The following is an 18933-nucleotide window of genomic DNA, read 5'->3' as shown; positions in this document are numbered from 1 at the left end:
AATCCTATTTCTTTATCTATGCGGTTTGGCATGTCATCATGCATGAAAAGTAAGCCCTTAAAGATCACTTCAGACTGTTTTGATTTGATTTAGTTCTTTTTGCAGCTTGCACAGTAGGTTTACAAATATACCGTTTATCCCCCCATTAGAGCATCTTCAGGGTCTTTCATTACACTTTCTTCACCAGATTACTATTATCTTTTGTAGTAGCACCAAAACGCGCAAGTCAGGATTGGGCCAAACAGTGCCAGGCACTGTACTGACATAGTGACCCCTGCCCACGGGGGCTTACAATATACCTTGAAACAAGACACAACAAGTGCACAGAGGCTTCGTCATGTTCCTTCCCTACCTATCAAACTACACTGTGTGGCTAAATCCTCATGCACCCTTTTGTGAACAAATCCCTTGTATTGCAGATTCCAACTAACAGCTAAAAGTCCAAGTACATATTATATAAAAAATATTCTTACAATTACTTTTGTTTGTCTCCCCCCCGCTTGTTTTCTTCTTCCTATCTAATACTCCTCTATACAACATTTGTTATTGGGTAAGTTAAAAAATCCAGGTATAATGAATCTGGGAAATGAGCTCTGCAACTTTTTCATAAATAAGAAAAGCTCCGAAACGGTAACCAATAACACCATCAGCTGAAGAGCTAAGTAGGCAGAATGGCTTCAAAAAGCCCATGGGCTTGCACAGGACAGATGAATGAGTTCGGTCAGAGAGATGAAGAGGTTTCAAAAGTAAGGAAGATTCTTCTTGATTTTTAAATTAGAAACAATTAGTTCGTGAATATGCCTTCCATTATTCCATTTAACAACATGCCCAATTACAGTAGGATGCAGAGTACATTATACAGTAAGGTTCTTAGTATTTTAGCCATCCTGCTTTTTTTTTTTTTTTTTTGGGTAGGATATGCCAACAAGAATGTGGCTCCGATTCTTTCATAGGCTGTAGGTATTACATATTAATCCACTAACTGCAGCTCTTTTGGGTTAGCTGTGCTGGGCTGCTGCTTATGCTGTTAGCACTAGAGCTGTGAGAATAACTGCTTTTTTGGTTCCCTGGCAGTTCTGAAAAGTTGGGGGAAAAATTGTTTTGGGTGAATCTGAAACTAATTTTTTTTTTTGAATTTTCAGTGAACTGAAAAGTTGAAGAAAAATTCATTTAAAGTCAAATAAAATGTTTTATTCTCCCCAAACCAAAATTTTTTGATGTGTTTTGTTTTTAAAATTGAAGAAAATTTTGAAACAAAAGTAATTTGAATCGAAAAATTGAAATGTTCCATTTCAAAAATGTCCAAAACCAAGTTTGGGCAGCAATAATTTCACCCAGTGCTAGTTAGCATCCCGGCTAAACAACTGAAATTTAAAAGCATAACTATTAGGTTCAACAGCAGGGCAGGTCTGTTTTGTATGTTCCTGAGACATGTGACAGCATTAAAGAGGTTAAAATGTTTACATTTTTCAATGGTGTATGCATAGTAGTTGATCCAAAAACTATTTCTCACTCCGTTGTTTAGATTGTTGCTTGTATTTCTTATTTTTACTTCAGTAGAGAGTAGCAGTTTTGAGGTGATGTCTCTATGCACTTTCCTGAGATGACTTCCAGGGTCATCTTTCCACTTTTATATTTATTTATGGTGTTTGTTAAATTTTTATTTAGAGATTTTTTTTTAAATCATACCCTATACAATGGCTCCGGGACCATGCACATGAATTATTAAAACAATACAAAAATGAGTTGTGATGTTAACTAAATCTAAAAAGACTCAACTCCACAATCATCAGTAAGCAAAGTATCCCAAAACTAGAGCTGGGCAAATAACAGATTTTTCAGTTTTCTAGCCTTTCCAAAATAATTTTAAAAAATTGTTTTGAGACAAACCAGAAACTAAATCTTTCAAATTTTTTGGCAAATCAAAAAGTTGGAGGAAAAAAGGTTTAGGTCAAACAAATCATTTTGTTCAACCCAAAACAAAATGTTTCATTTAAATTTTGAGCATTTTAAAATGTTTTTATAACATTTTATACGTAAAATTTAGGGAAATTTTAAAAAAAATTCATTTCAAGTAAAACAAAAATGAAATGTTTCATATAGAAAATATCAAAACAAATATTTTTACTTTCTTCAGGTCTTTGTTTTTTAGATTTTTTGGTGGTTATTTTTTTTTTCACCCAAAACCATTTGGCAAAATTGATATGATATATTTCAGTGTTGCTAAATCTGTTTCTTTGTTGTTGTTTTTTTCAGGGGAAAAAAAAAGTTTCAGTTAAGAAATTTCTCCCAGCTCTATCAGGCAAAATTCTGAGAACTGCATAGAACTTGATTTCCTCTTCCATATGTCTTTTACACTGGTGAAATTTCATTGACTTTCATGGAATTAAATTTAAATTACCTCCTGATTTAAATAAACAAAACTAAGAGGAAAAGAGGCGCATAGGTTGTTATTTGATCCTTGGGACTGGCTATTTGGTATCTGATGCAGCTTCATTATGTGTGGTATGGAGTAGGGCATGCTAAAATGACTGTAAGGAGCTCTAGCTTGCACCTGCCTATGACCTCAAGGCCATTTCAATGGTGTTTCATTGACGTGAAACCAGAGTAACACAGACTTCAAGTACATAAAAGGTTGTTACAAGGAGGAGGGAGAAAAATTGTTCTCCTTAACCTCTGAGGATAGGACAGTGTTTTGAGCATTGGCCTGCTAAACCCAGGGTTGTGAGTTCAGTCATTGAGGGGGCCATTTAAGGATCTGGGGCAAAACAAATTGGGGATTGGTCCTGCTTTGAGCAGCGGGTTGGACTAGATGACCTCCTGAGGTCCCTTCCCTACCCTGATATTCTATGATTCTATGAAGAAGCAATGGGCTTAAATTGCAGCAAGGGAGGTTTAGGTTGGACATTAGGAAAAACTTCCTGTCAGGGTGGTTAAGCACTGGAATAAATTGCCTAGGAAGGTTGTGGAATCTCCTTCATTGGAGATTTTTAACAGCAGGTTAGACAAACACCTGTCAGGGATGGTGTAGATCAGTGGTGGGCAAACTGCAGCCTGTGGGCCACATAAGGCCCATCTGGGTAAGCTGATGGTGGGCCGTGAGACATTTTGTGGACATTGACCGTACACAGGCACGGCCTCCCACAGCTCCCAGTGGATGTGGTTAGCCATTCCTGGCCAACGGGAGCTGTGGGAAGCAGTGGGCCGCAGGGACATGCTGGCTGCTGCTTCCCGCAGTGTCCATTGGCCGGGAATGGTGAACCGCGGCCACTCGGAGATGTGGGAGTCCGTGCCAGTGGATGGTCAACATCCGCAAAATGTCTCGTGGCCCACAATCAGCTTATCTTGATGGGCCGCATGTGGCCCGCGGGCCACAGGTTGCCCACCACTAGTCTAGATAATACTTAGTTCTGCCATGAGTGCAGGAGACTGGACTAGATGACCTCTCGAGGTCCCTTCCAGTCCTATGATTCTATGAAACATGAATGAGGTCCAATGTATTTTTTTCAAATAAGAGTCAAAAGGAAAAGTGTTAAGAATACGTCATACCCAACTAACTTGATTGAGGAAAAAATACTTGATCATTGAAACTGCTCAATGTTTTGCAATGAGGCTACCTTTTTCTCTTTGTCTTATTGACAGATTGTGTTCCAGTGTACATTTATTCTCTCTATCCTAACTATGCTACCTACTCTACCAATTTTTCCACTCTAATGAGATAGTAAACAATACCTTGCTTACATCCAATGGTTTTATTTGCCCAAGTATATACCCTCCGTCTTTCTCTTCTTTACCTATAAAAATAGTTGCACTTAGGAAGAATGATGTTGGAAAGATTAATACCCTTAAAATTTCCAAATTTCCCCAGACATTATCAAAACAGAGAAATATTTGATGAATGCCAACAAGATTCCTTTCAAAACTCTCTTGGTCCAGAGCAGGCAATTCCAGGAAGGAAATAGGCTGCAATTGTTATAATCTTGAAGAGACAGGGCCCTGGGAATACTATTTCATGCTGAGATACCAGAATGCTAGATCTTTAGTACCATAATGCCTGCATCTTCATTACAATCTAGAGTAAAATGTGGGTGATCAGTAACTGATAAAATAATAATAATTAGCTGGTGAAGGCTTTAATGAGGCAACAATCAGTGATGAATCACATTTTTGTTTATTTAGAGCCAAAGAGGCAAACCCAAATGTGCTCCCAGAATAGCAATACTTATTATAGTATTTCAGTATAAATGGTCTGCATTTTAAATCACATAGGCCCACCTTTAAGTAATTATTACTCACGTGAATAACTTCAGTGATATTACTCATGTAAGTAAGGGTGCAGGATCAGACCCTTAATTTAAAACAATACTTGTATACCCCCGTACTTATTGCCAAAGGGAGCTTTGTGCTGTCTCCTCATTTTTAGATCGCAACCTAGCAGTAAATATCATCATGCCAAAGATGAGCTAGGCTGAGGCTCTGCAGGATGCAATAAGGAAAAGAGAGGGATAGCTGTGGATATGTACATTTCTGATGATGGCTTAAGAAGCACAATCTATTCTCATTCCAAAAAAGAGGCATATGATTATATGAATCTCATTTATAAATTTACTGGCCCTGATTCTCCTCTGACTTCTGCTGATGTAAAGGTGGAGTTTCTCAGCTGAAATTAATGAAGTAACATCATTGTGCATGGTTCTTTACATACTTTAAGAAGACAATGTTCCTGCAAAACAGAGAATTGAGCCCTTAGATTTTAAGCTCTATCTCCGCCTAATTCCCCAAAAAAGTCCATTCAATTTGTCATCTGTTTTTCCTCATAGTTCCTCTCTGTTAATAGTCTCATAAATGTTTGGTAACAGAATTCATCTGACCAGGCCACTGTCCATGGTTTTGACACCTGGGGACAGGGCTTTGATGGCAAAGAGTGATATCAGGTCAGTTTTTTACTTATTTGGGTCACAGATACATAGAAAGGCCAGAAGGAACCTTTGTGATCATCTAATCTGAGCTCTTGTATTACACAGGCCACAGAACCTCCCCATAATAATTCCTAGAGCAGATCTTTTAGAAAAAAATCCATCCAATCTTGATTTTAAAATTCTCAGTGATAGAGAATCCACCACGACCTTTGGTAAATTGTTCCAATGGGTGAATTACTCTCACAGTTAAATATTATGCCTTATTTCCAGTCTGAATTTCTCTAGCTTCAACTTCCAGCCAGTGCTATACCTTTCTCTGCTAGATTGAAGAGGCCATTGTTAAATATTTGTTCCCTATGTTTGTACATATAGACTCTAATAAAGTCTGGCTCTGCTCCAAAGTTTGTGAAGTTGGACATCCAAATGCCTAGGGCCTATGTAGCATCCTTATGACATCCTGTTTGGAGAACCCAGAACTTTGAGCACTGTGTTACCCCTTTCAGCCTCAGCAAGTGAGGGCCTTGCTGCTGCTAAGCTGTGTCTCACACCAGCCTGTCTGCCTTGCCTCATCAGGACTCTGCCAGTCCAAACTTTGCCTTGCAGGTAATAATCATTGAACCCTAATTCCTGAGTTCTCCAGAGAGCTCTCTCTGGAGTGTCCAGGCCCTCTCACTGGACCAGTGGTGCTAAAATACTTTTTATAGTGGGGATACTGCACCCCCTGCTGTCCCTTAGAGCTGGGGCTAGGAGCAGGGCTGTGGCTCTGGGAGGAGGGGACATGGACCGAGGTAAGAGGGCTGAGGGTCAGGTGTGGAGCCCTGGGTGCAGAACCGGCAGCCAGGATCCTGGGCATGGAGCCAGCAGCTGGGACCCCGCATGCGGGGCCAGGAGCAGAGCCCCAGGTGTGGACTGGCAGCCAGGACCCTGGGTGCAGGGTCTGGAGCAGAGCCTCAGGTGCGGGGCCGGGAGCAGAGCCCCACATAAAACCTGAGAGTGCTGCAGCACCCCCTGCACCTGTAGTTCTCACACCTATGCACTGGACAGTCACAGAAGATATTTACATTTGTTGCCTTCAAAGAGACAGGGTGCTCATAGAGTCATAGAATATCAGGGTTGGAAGGGACCTCAGGAGGTCATCTAGTCCAACCCCCTGCTCAAAGCAGGACCAATCCCCAATTTCTGCCCCAGATCCCTAAATGGCTCCCTCAAGGATTGAACTCACAACCCTGGGTTTAGCAGGCCAATGCTCAAACCACTGAGCTACTCATCAGCCTGTTGATTTAGCTGAAGACCCACGCTTCACTTTAATCCACAGATGGTTTTCTAATAAAATAAGAGTAAGTTTATTAAGAAAGAACAGAGATTTAAGTGCTGATAAGTAAGAATAAAAGAAATAAATATGGTTACAAGTAAAACAAAACTAAACACACTTTCTAGTGACTAAAACTTAATTTCAGAAAGTTACATTGTCTAAGCGGGTTTCTCACCTATAGTCAGTTTCCAGCTACTCTTGCTTTCCAGACCAAGAGGACCCAACTTTCATAGGCTTAGAGGGCACTGGCTTTCTGCTTGTCTTTATATTCCCCAAAGGTCATGGTCTCTGTCTCAAAAGTCAGGATGGCTTCCTGGGGTGCAGATTCTGTCCCTAGTAGTGATTGTTAAGAGGTCTTTGCCCCTGCTTGTTAGCTTGATGGCTTTGTCTCCCTTATATGTGAATATACTTGCATTGTCCTCTGCCTGTGTTCGAGCAGATCAGATAAATACACATTCCTGTCTCAGACAGACTGGGCATGTGCACTGCTTGCAAACACATTTAAAGAACATATTTCCAGCATACCTTTATAACATTGTGTATATACCCAATACATACACCACACAAAATGATTTTTGGAACCAGCGTGTTACCAGTTTGCATGTGATACAGTGCAAGGTATCTAAAAGGTGTCATGTATGACAATGGTGTGTTGGGGCAATGAATGTGTCAGGCCTGATGTGAGTTACAGAATGGTGTACCCTCTGCCACAGGGTGTTGAGGGGCTCCCAAGGTCACAATCCTGCCATTTGTATGTTTAGTAGGCCCCTGGAGAGGGCACTGGAATGGGAAACTGGTTTGGTGTCTGAGGCCTATTTCACGGCTAACTGTTGTTGTCTTGTCTCATGGTAATCATATCAGGCCAGAAAGTTTGAGAATAAATTCAGCAACTCCTACAGGGTCCTTTGTAAGGGCTTGATCCAAGGTGTCCAATCTGAAAAGCTTCCCTTTCCTTACACTTTTACAATCCAAAATGTAATCAGATGTTAAAGCCTGCTCCTGACGCATCTTGCAGAATGAATTGATTAGTTCTATCTCTATTGATTTTCATTCCTGCAGTATGCCCTGTGTGCAATCTCATGATAGTGATGTTATTTTCTGAGGTGCTTTGATATCAATCAGATGATCTTTCATTTTTTGACCATTTATTTCAGCCAATATTTTCCTTGATAGGGTGTTGCTATCCTCAACCATTGTCTCTCCAACCTGAGTTTCCAATCTTCCAATTTTGGCTAGGTCATCAGCTTCCTCACTCCTGTATATGCCAGCGTGTTATGGAATCCATTGAATAGTTAATTTTATTGCCTCACTTTCTGATCCTTTGAGCCTCATTTTAAATTGTATTGTTGATAGTACTATAGTGGAATCTATTATGAAATTTAGATTTTTTTTTGTTACATAACTGCACTCAAAAACAAGATAATGTAAAACTTCAGCATCTACAAGTTGAAGCATGAAGGGGTATATGAATGTTTCCACATATCTGGCATGTAAATATCTTGCAACACCGGCTATAACAGTGCCATGCGAATGCCTGTTCTTACTTTCAGGTGACTTTGTAAACAAGAAATGGGCAGCATTATCTCCCATAAATGTGAACAAACTTGTTTGTCTTAGCAATCGGCTGAACAAGAAGTAGGGCTCAGTGGACGTGTATGAGGTGAATTGAAAAACACCATTTCTTTTGTTTATTTTTTTTACAGTGCAAATACTTGTCAAAAAATAATATAAAGTGAGCACTGCAAACTTTGTATTCTGTGTTGTAACAGAAATCAATTTATTTGAAAATGTAGAAAAATATCCAAAATATTTATAATAAATGTAACTTGGTATTCTATTATTGTGCGATTAAAATGACAATTAATTACAACTATTTTTTTAAATCTAGTTCGGGGTTTTTTGCGTTAATCATATGCATTAACTTCAATTGAGAGCCCTAATTAAAATCTCCCCAGATAGTTGTTTGGCAGCAATTTCCCAATGCTGTTGCAATATTCTCTTTAGCTGTCAACAGATTGTCAATTGGGCTGTCATCAGGATGATAGACATTGACAACTCTTAACTCCTGATCCCTAAACCTGATAATGATACAGTCTGTGTCCCCGTTGGCGAGACTGAATTTGATCTCTGTTACAGAACTGGAAATAGAATGCATTTCTGGTTCTGAGTCCTGTGCTTTAACTATAAGACCATCCCTCTTCTCTTCCTCTGTGTGAATATTCAAACCTTGCATTTATCCAATAGACACAGCACTTCCCTAAAATTCTTCCTGTTAGATGCAAGCTAAACACCTCTTTTTAGTATCTTTATTTTCCCCAGTCACATTCAGAGTCTCTTGATAAGGTCATGGCAATGCTGCGATCATAATCTCATTCTAGCTTTTCTCTACTCAACAAAGTTTTCCATGTTCTTGATTAAAAACTGATCACTCACTGTCAATAATAATAGCCTCTTATAGCTAAGCTCATTTGTGACATTAAATAGCAAGTCTTGTTATAATCATGCTGATTTATGAGAGGTGGGTGTTCATGACTTTTATTTTCTGGCACAGAGCATGAAATTTATTAAAAATGCAAGGCAGCAGGATGAAGACTGGCGCAGTCTTGACAGTGTAGACTGGTTAGATATACTTTGGTGTTTTACTTCTAGTTTATATCACTCTGATTCAAGTGGTTTACAGAGAATTTATGCTTGGTTCACTTCATCACTCTCAGAAAATAGTGTTAATTTTCACACCAGAACAATAATAAACAGCCACAATGCTTATGGATGTGTGTGGTATTTTGATTAATGTATTTGGTTATTTGTGTGGCTATTATTACATATATTAATTCATAATTGTTATAACTCCCTAATGCTCTCTGTGTTGGAAAAGTTGCAGCACATATTGTGATGGGGTTTTTTTATCCCAGACGTGCCTGGAAAGGGGTGAATGTGGATTGAGAAGGGGGCTAATGAACCCGGCAGGCCACAGCTGAGAGGAATCAGGTGGCTAAGTAATCCCCTGACTGAATGAGAGAGCCCAGCTGAGGAGAAACAAGTTGGGCTGGATTTATAAAGACAGGAAATTGGTAGCAGAAGGGGTTGCTGGGAAATGGGTTACAGTGACTACTTGGGAGAAGAGAGGAGTGTTTGGAGCTACAGAGATCATTGCTCTGTGGGAGGAGGGAGTGGTGATGCTAATGACCCCAGAGGTGGGAGAGCGCCTGATGGTAAGGAATGGAAGTAAGGGCAGGAGGGAACAGACCTTGACTCCTGGCTAAGGATCCCTGAGCTGGAACCTGAAATAGAAAGTGGGCTTGGGTTGCCCTGCCAGCCACTGAGGGAGTGGCACTATGTGGCAGTGAATGGGAAGACTTCCCAGCATTGCTGAAGGAAGACCTTTGGTATCCCAGAAGGGGACAATGTGTATAGTGACCAGGCTGGAAGGCTGAGTCCCCAAGAGGCCGCAGCAGCTCATGGACTGAAAGAGGGACTGCAGACTGAGATGAAGAGATAGTGTGCAACTGTGGGAAGGGGTGTTGACCTCTTGAAGCTAATCCCCACAGTGACCAGGATTAGTGCCATCTGCAGTGAGTAGAGCACCCTGTGAAACACACCTTAGAAGATCTGACAACTTCAGGATCTTTCTCCCCTTCTATATGTGTATTAAACTCAGAGTAACACTAATGACAATTACACGCTCATCAAGGGAAGACTAGACTCTTAAGTGATGTTTCCATCTGAACAGTCAAATGTTAAACATTCAATATTAGACATGAATATTTAATACTTATGCTTTTTTTCTTTAACCACATCATTAAATTTTTACCACTTGGGACTGTGAAACCTTTCAGTTACTAATGATCAAATTTAAATATTGATCCTCTTTGAGAGGCTAAGGGTAATGCTCACTTAGGACAAAAAATTCTGCCCTGTGTGCCTTGGTGTGTGGTGATCAGGAGGAGAAGGCACAGGGAGAACAAAGTCAAATATTCTGCTCAGGTTCAGAGTTTTGATTTGGGCTCCTCTCTAGCTCAAAAGGAAAAATACCAGTTACTAACCAATGCCATTTCCTGCAGCAGCCATGTATCCTCCTAGGTCATTCATCCAAAGACTGAGTCTGGCATCTAAGATCTGATGCGGTGGCAGTCTGAGCTTGTATGCAAAATGCTGGGCAAACTTTAACTGAGCAGAACAAAAAGGGGAAAGAACAGTTCTAATCAATTCATTTATATATAGGGCAATAAGCATTAAATTACTTGGGTATAATTTATAAAGTTGTTTGAAAAATGGTAAGTATGTTTTGTGGTGGGGTAAATTTCCACAAATGGTTTATGAAATTTTTCATTTACAAAAGTGATTTTTCTACCTTCCTGTCCTGCTTTTCAGTGAGAAAAATTAAAAAATGGGAGGGGGGAGGCAGAGACAGTGTGTGTGGTGGGGGTAAGGTGACCAGATAGCAAATGTGAAAAATTGGGACAGGGGTGAGGGGTAATAGGTGCCTATATAAGAAAAAGGCCCAAATATCGGGACTGTCCCTATAAAATCTGGACATCTAGTCACCCTGGGGGAGGCAGAGAAGGTAAGATTAAAAACTAAAACGTGCCAAGTTTTGAGTCTATTTGTCAAATATTGGAATAGGCTAATTTTTTAAAGAAAGTCTCTGGACAGGTCAAATTTTTTTCACGTTGATTGGGTTTACATGTTCCCTGAAATACCTACTTGGTTCTTTATTCTCTAAATATTTTTGATTTTTTTTCTCATGAATAAGTTATCCAAGAGGTATCTAGCAGATGTCTTGGAATAACTGCCCTTATGTCAACGTTTTCCTGTCTCAAGTAATGCCAATGGCAAGCTGTACTGTAGGCTAGAGGAGGCCTTTCTTCACTTTATTAGAAGCAAGTCGTCATTACTCACTCAAGCTGTATGTGCTTTCACTGGTTGGCGTTATTTTGCTCTTTCTTGCACATACTGCATTGTGGCAACACCCCACACTTTATAATATTTTTGTTTGATGCATTGTTAATTATGATCATTAGAGTAAATGTGTGTCTTAGCAAAGGCTTAAGTGCTGTACAATGCAGCCTCTGCGTGCATTCCAGTCAAACAACTGTTATCTCTAGACATGATGTGTGGGTGTTATACTACCTGGTATTTTCTGGGTACTACTTCTCTGCAGATGCCATCTATGCTCATTTGCATGGACTCATAAGCGAGAGCTTGGAAACACCAGATTAATATTCATGATGGTTCAAGATGCCATTTGTTGTTTGAATTCAGAATTAAGGCTGGATTTCTACAGGAGTCTCAAAGGGGAAAGTCTATAAGAGTTTTTCCATAAAGTTACAAAACATTCTGGATTAATCATCTTGGGGGCATTTCTTAATTCTTCATTATGTGTAGTTTGACAGGCAGGGAAAATGTTATGTGCTGTTGGCTATTATTGACTGTACCATAATACAATAATTAGACCTGCTCTGAGGCCACCATAGGGTAACCAGACAGCAAGTGAAAAATTGGGATGGGCATGGGGAGTAATAGACGCCTATATAAGACATAGCCCCAAATAGCGGGACTGTCCCTCTAAAATCAGGACATCTGGTAACCCTAGGCCACCACCAGCCATCACTATAAGGGCTCACAACATTGTTAGCAGAAGGGTTGACCTGGAGCAAGTGAGAAGACTGTCTTGCCATGCCTAAAGCCAGATAGTCCCTCTGGGTGTCAAGGTTGGCCTAGGAGTCACTCCGTCTACCCTGTATTTCAAGGGCTGTGCTCAGTGGTGCTTTATCATAACTGGGAGAACACTTTAAAAATGCATTCACTAGTATTTATTCAAACCAAAATGCCAGTGGGCTTTGGTATCTCCAACTCCTTTTCTCCCTTTCACAAACATTCACACCAGTGAATTTCTGCTGGCAAATGCATTTGCCAGAAATCTCATGAATACTCGTGTGTGTGTGTATATATGTAGCCATCTCAAAAATTTTGGGTGTTTGAGAATTATTTCTACTCACAGATTGGTCACCTAAAATCACACATCATTCAATCACAGGACACAGAGAATTACTGATTGCAAATACTCCAAGTTGCGGTGACTTGTTTGGGAGGCTGAAACATGTTTGTATAAACCCTTCATCAAATTTTGAAAAATGAACAAATCAGTCTGTGGATCATTTGAACAGGCATAAGAGCTAAATGAATGGAATAAACTGTTGCATATGACTGATGCCCAGCTCTCTTCTCCATTAATTGAAAGGGGCAGGGGTGCTCATACAGTAAAGTTTTGTGGCTAGCTTCCAGCCTCCCAAGACTCTCTCAATATGTTAGATCCAGAAGCCAAAAGAAGGGGACCCAAGATTATTCTGGAAGAAAGACTCTAGCATGGCAGTGCAAAGCATTAGTGCCAAGCTCGTGGGGTCCTCTCACTTTTTAAGCAAGTGTTGGAATTGCTAATGGGGTTAAAGTATTTTTCCCATTTTGTCATGCTGAGCTGAACAAAAGTGTCGTGTGCATGTTTCAAAAGCAAATGTGAACAATACAGTAAGAAAATAGTGTTTCATTGTTCAGTGCTGGCCTGATTTCTCTTTTGAATTTCAATTCATCCTAGTTCACGAATGGAAAGAGCTAAAATTCTTCTCTTGGGGGCCCAATCCTGTCCCCATTAAGTCAGCGGCAAAGCTGTCACGGGCTCCAGTGGGAGCTGTCTCAATCCCTGTATACTAATGCCTGGCTCTTGTTAACTTAAATATGAGCCCCTCACATGTGTCATAGGGCACAAATTGAGCCAAACAGTGGAGGAGAGTAGTGGTCAGGGATGAATTTTTTTTTTGCTGCTTCAGTTGGGATTATATTAATCCCTTGAATTTTGTAAATGTAATTATTTTTCTTTTTAATCATTTAACAGTGCTTCAGATGGTAGGAAATGCCAGCCTACTTTTGAATGAGCTGCCTTTTGATAAGGTCACCTCAGGGCTCAGACAGCATTGAGTGAGGAGCGACAGAATTCTAATTAGCTAATGTATGTGAAATGGATTGCTGCCATTCTGATTAGCCTCGTTAGTCAAAATAATATTGTCCTATTCCCATCTGTTGAACAGGTGCTGCTTGCTCATTTCTGTAGAGAGCAGAAGTGGAGGAGAAGGCTGCAGCTTTGAAACCCATATCCTGTGGAAATGCCATTGCAATTTCCAGTGCTATACAGAAGCTATTTATGCTTCCTAGTACTTAACTTCAAGGGATTTTCAGGGCTTGTTTAATTTATTTTCTTTAACTGTGGTGGGACCTTACCCTTATCACCTGCAAGGCTAGTGAATGCCCCCAGTTAGTCATGCCCTGCACTTAGGGAGGTGAGTAGCTAATTGGCTCCCAGCCAGAGGGGGCAGAGCTAAGTATAATAAGTAGACTGAAGAGCCCCAGTTGAGGGGGAGATTGCAGAGGAGGTAGGCCTCTCTGTCAGAGGAAAAGCCCAGGTGGATAAAGGGGGGAAGTGCACTACAAGGCAAGGTAGGCTCCTACAGAGGAAGCCCTGAGATAGGGTTTTGCAAGTAGAAAGAGAAGAGTTCAGTAGCCCAAGGGGACAGAGGAGTTATTCAGATTTATATGGACTTGTTCATGATACCTGGGAAGGGGTTTGAACTTTGTGACTTTGCTGCTGGCTCCAGACCTCCGGCTAACAGCCAGCAGGAGACACTGAAGCCAAAGATACCAGTGACATTGCACCCAGGCACAAAGGGGCACTTCTGGGATAAGGGTGCCCCACCACACTAGTAGTAATCACAAAATGATCTTTGTAAACAGGTAAATTAAAGCTAATGGAGAATTTTACACAGAGGGTTATGGTGTGTGTGAAGAGTAGTGGTGATACTATTAATTATAATGATCAGCTGGAACCAAGTCTAGACATCAGTGATAAGTTTGGGTTTTATTATGTACTGTACAGATAGTGGTAAGGGTTAACCTGTACGTAGCAAGCTGGACACAAGACCATGTGTATTCTACATGACAAGGTGAAGCTAGCTCTTGCAAGGAGGCCCCTGGCTTCTATGTCATATTGGTGTTGAATTTAGGCAGTGCCTTCAAATAAACTTTGAAAAAGTGTTTCTAGTGAATTAAATGTGAAGCTGAATAATAAGTACAGTATTCCTGTGTTTTGCATTGGTATTAGATTCACTTTATTTTGTGTAGCTCCCAAACTTTCAATGTACCAGATTTCTTTCTACTGGAAACTACTTCTACAATGGAATGAGAGCTCTGGGGGATTTTGGCAACTGCAGAAGCATGAGAGACATCTTGAGGTTCTCCTCCCCCACCCCCACACTCTAAGGCTTTTAGCACTGGGCAGGGATATAACTCCACTCTTCATCCCCCTTGTCAGTAGGTGCAGAGATTTCAAGCCACCTAAAATGTCAAAACATGAGCACTATAAGACACAAAGCACCTGCCCCAGTGCTCAGTATCTATCACAGCACAATGTCATCATTAGGCCTCAGAGTTAACACACTGAGATTAACAGGAACAGTTAATATCTCTTAGAGCTGTTTCTTAGTCTATGAAATACTGGAGAATGATGGGGAAGCTATTAATTCAGGAATACCCACTTCCTGGCTCCAGCTAGGCTGGTAAGGTTTATTCTTCCCAGACCAAAACCTAGGAGGAAAAGGGATAATAACCCTACAGATTTTGGCTTAGGGAAGAAGAGGGGTTGAGTGGGTTGCTAGCAGTTGCCCAGATAGCTGAAGAGAGACAGACAAACAGCAGCAAGCAGTCTGTCTGCCCCAACCCAGAGTTGAAGATCGTGGGCTGAGGGGAATGTACAAAAGCTTTCAAGGAAAGATTATGTTGTAGATAACACCTTTGGATATAGGCCTTTATCTGTTTTATCCCTTTGCTCTGCTTGATATGTATCTTTGTGTGAATAAATAATACTTTGTTTTGAAGAAGCTGGTTTTGGTTCACTTGTGCATCTAATTAACAGGCTCCCAGAAGAAAAGGGCTGACATGTCCAACACCATTGGATCTGTAAGGTTAACACAGGAGGTAATCAGAGGGTTGATAGTCTATAGATCCAGTCTAGGAGTGGAAGTGCTGTATGGTTCCACCTCAGAGAGGGGTGAAGGTAGTGAAACCTGTCCCAACGGAGTGCACTCAAAAGGGATATGAGTTCTAAAACTCTGCTTGCCCTGTCGCTGTGATAGTGGTCATAGAGGTGGGCTGTGATTATCTGCAATAAGTGACAAACAGCTGTAAAAGCAAATTTCGCCAAAAGTAAAACAAGAGGAAAAGTGGTTTATATTTTTTGGAGAGAGAGAGAGAGAGAGAAGGCAAGGACAGTTAAAGAAAATGACTTATGCACAGCAGTAAGTAGAGATGTGCAGAGAAAGGGGGGATAAACCCAAGACAGCTTGAAAAGTCAAAGCTGGTTGAGCTGCTGTGTGCTGATGACTATATTTTGATGATTTTGAGATGTGCACTAAAAAAGAGTCAAACATACCAAACCTATTTAATTTCTCACACAGACAACTCTGAAATCAAGGTCTCCAACAACATACCATAAAGCCACTTTTTTTTGAGCACTTACAGTGTACAGGAGGGATGTGCATCAGCATTCAACATCCATCCCTTTGAATTTGAGACCTATTGCATTCCTGGGCATTTGGCTAGGCAGGCCTTTTTTGTCAGTCCAAGACTGCTTCCTAAGTTGTTCTCTCGTCTTTTTCCACATGAAACAATGTGGTGGAGACAGGGTAGAAGGTCATTCACCATGCTGGAGAGAAGAATGAATAACAGCTAGGAAAGGGAACAAGCTCCCTTAGCTCAGCTATACCTACTTACTGAAGCCTGAAGAGAGGTGGCCGCTATGCATTTGTAAGGGGACTGTTGCCCCCTTACTAACATTCAGTGGGGTATTTTAGTTGCTAGCTCCCACTACTAAAAAGGGGGAAGGGTCGATGGGTAATCAGGCCCCTGAAACTGACAGCGCCCAGGAACAATGGGGAGAGGCCAATGCTCCAGGTCAGCCTGAATGACAGGGCGAGCAGGCTAATCAGGGAGTCAGGAGGCCAGGGAGGTCCTGTCCTCCATGTGAGCTGGATTTGCCTGGGTCAGACAGAGTGGGGCCGAGCTGAGGAGAAAGCAGGGGCCCAAGCTGAGCTGGGGAGCAGAGCTGTGCCAGATCCAGAGGGACCAGAAAAGCAGCCCAGAGAGAGCAGACCCTGTCCTGGGAGCAGAGGCACAGCCCAGAGAGAGCAGACTTGCCCTGGGAGGAGAGCTGCAGCAACCAGAGCCAGAGGGGCCAGAAAAGCAGCCCAGGAAGCAGGTCAGTGCTGGGAGCAGAGTCACAGAAGCAGCCTGCAGAGCAGACCTGTCCTGGGAGCAGAGCTGCAGCAACCAGAGCCAGAGGGGCCAAAGAAGCAACCCAGGGAGCTGGAGGCAGAGCAGCAGCAGTGCAGAGACCGAGTGGTGCAGCTGGGGCTGGAACAGTCTGGAGCTGGGTGTGGTGAGCAGCTGGGGAGACCGAGGGGGACCCTGGGCAGTGGGCCCAGCACAGGGAGATGCCTCAGCCAAGAGCTCTGCAGGCCAGGCTTGGATCATAACCCCAACAGGGCAGGGGTGACACTGGGAAGAAGGGTCCTACCACTTAGAGCCTGAGAGCGTGTGACCACCACCAGAGCAAGTGTCCAACCCACAGCATCCCTGCAGCAAAGCCAGGGCCTGAGAAGAAGGCCTGGGACTTACAAGGAACAAACTGTGAACTGCCCTGACATTCCAGAGACACTGTTTGTGATGTTCCCTGCCACAGAGCGGGCTGATGTGTCTCCTTTAACCTTTCCCATTTTTCCTTATTCTTTTTAAAATTAATTGTTGATTAAATTACTTGCATTTGCTTTAACTTCGTATGTAATGGTCAGTGGGTCAGAGAAGTGTCCAGTGCAGAGAGAGTACCCCGGAGTGGGGACACCCTAGCCCCTGTCCTAAGTGACCACAGCAGGGTTGGGGGTCGAGCCCCCCAGGAATCCTGGGCCAAGCTTTGTTGGGGTTACGAGGACTCTGCCAGACAGGAGAGTGGAAGGGGAGTCCTCAAGGGCAGGGAGGCCACTGGGTAAAGGAAGTGGGAGCGAGGACTCAGATCCTTTCGCTAGCCCACTTCACCGGCGTAGTGCAGAAGCCAGGAAAGTTCCTCACAATAGCGGGATTATTCCCCCGCTTACACATTCTTCTATCTCATATTCTATGGGGAAAGGGAAGAACAGAAGCAGATGAATCTTCTTCCATCACCAAGCAGGGTCTAAGCTGATTGACACTGTATAAATATAATTTCTTTCCTCCCTGAGGAGACCTCTGGAGGAAGCCGGGAGGGTCTCTTCTCTCTCCCTGTATGGCTGGGTCACCAGAGAGTGCTTAATGGCTCAAATGCCACCCCTACTCCATAGCTGTGTAGAGGGCTCTCTGGAAAACCATGAGGGGGAGAGGCAGAGCTTAGATGGGCATGGAAGACGTGCACTGCACTGCCTTGGGCCAGGGAGAGACAGGCTCCTGGCCTGCAGAGATTTGGAAGAACCAATAACAGAGTTTGGGGCTGTAATAATACCTCACCCTTAGCTAGGGCTTTGCTTTTATAGATCTTTATAAAGGAGGACTGTATCATTATCCCTATTTTCAGTTGGAGGAGCTGAGGCACCGAGAGTTGAAGTAACCTGACCAAGGTCATTCAGCTGGCCAGTAGCAGAGTTGGGAATGGAACCCAGGTCTGTTGGCTCCCAGTCTACTGGTGCCCTACCTGCAATGAGAAGCACAGTAATTATCCCTGAAGCATAGAGCTTCTGCACAGATGGACCCCTAGGGATGAGCAGGGTTTCTGGGCAGCCCTACAGCCTATTCTGCAGGAGTGTGTCATATCCCCCCCACATGGAATGTTGTGGATAATTCCACAAGGATCCCCTCAAAGTTTTTGTTGTTGTTTTTCTCCCTCTGGAAGCCACTTCAAGTGGTTATGTTCTGGGAGTGGGGATCCCAGAGCCTTGAGGACAGTGCAGTCACTCAGCATGCTGGACTAAGCCAGCTGCACATCATCAATATATCCAGAAATCCACATGTGTCAGAAATAGTTTTCTCAACATGAATATTTCTGTCATTGAGGATATTATGAAAAACATACTTGGGCTGGTTCCCATCACTGAGTAGTGGCTGTGAGTAATGAATGACTCACATAGACATAAAACCGCCCTGCTTAATAGAGGGTCCTGAACCAAAACTCCAGATCTAAACACTCTGCACTGTATATCTGAAATCTGGTGCAGATCCAAATTTTATGGCTAGAGCCAATTGGGAATTTGGGCACTACCACAATATAAATGTTTACTACTACATACTAAACAATACTAATCTCTGCTTAATTATCTAATTAATAGAAGTCCAGTCACTGTTGTGATATTGATAAGAAAGTCTCAAAGAATTTTCTAAAAAAAATTAAAAAGGCAGACATACAGGACCCAAGTCCACCTTCAGATATTTGTATACAGCTCCCATTGAAGTTAACTGGCATAGCAGACTTTGATCCACCTTTAAAGCAGAGAGTGAGTGCACTATATGGTTCGCTCCATAATTTAATAGGATGTCTGTACATGAATCATTAGCTGCAGAGTATTTGGAGTATTTAAAAACATTTAATTCTCATTTCATTACCAAGTGGAAGATAATTTTTTTAGTTTCAAGTGGTTT

Source organism: Natator depressus, chromosome 2 (assembly GCF_965152275.1).
Source record: "Natator depressus isolate rNatDep1 chromosome 2, rNatDep2.hap1, whole genome shotgun sequence".
Classification (NCBI taxonomy): Eukaryota; Metazoa; Chordata; order Testudines; family Cheloniidae; genus Natator; species Natator depressus.
The sequence above is the reverse complement of the archived record's forward strand: the minus strand, read 5'-3'. Positions refer to the sequence as shown.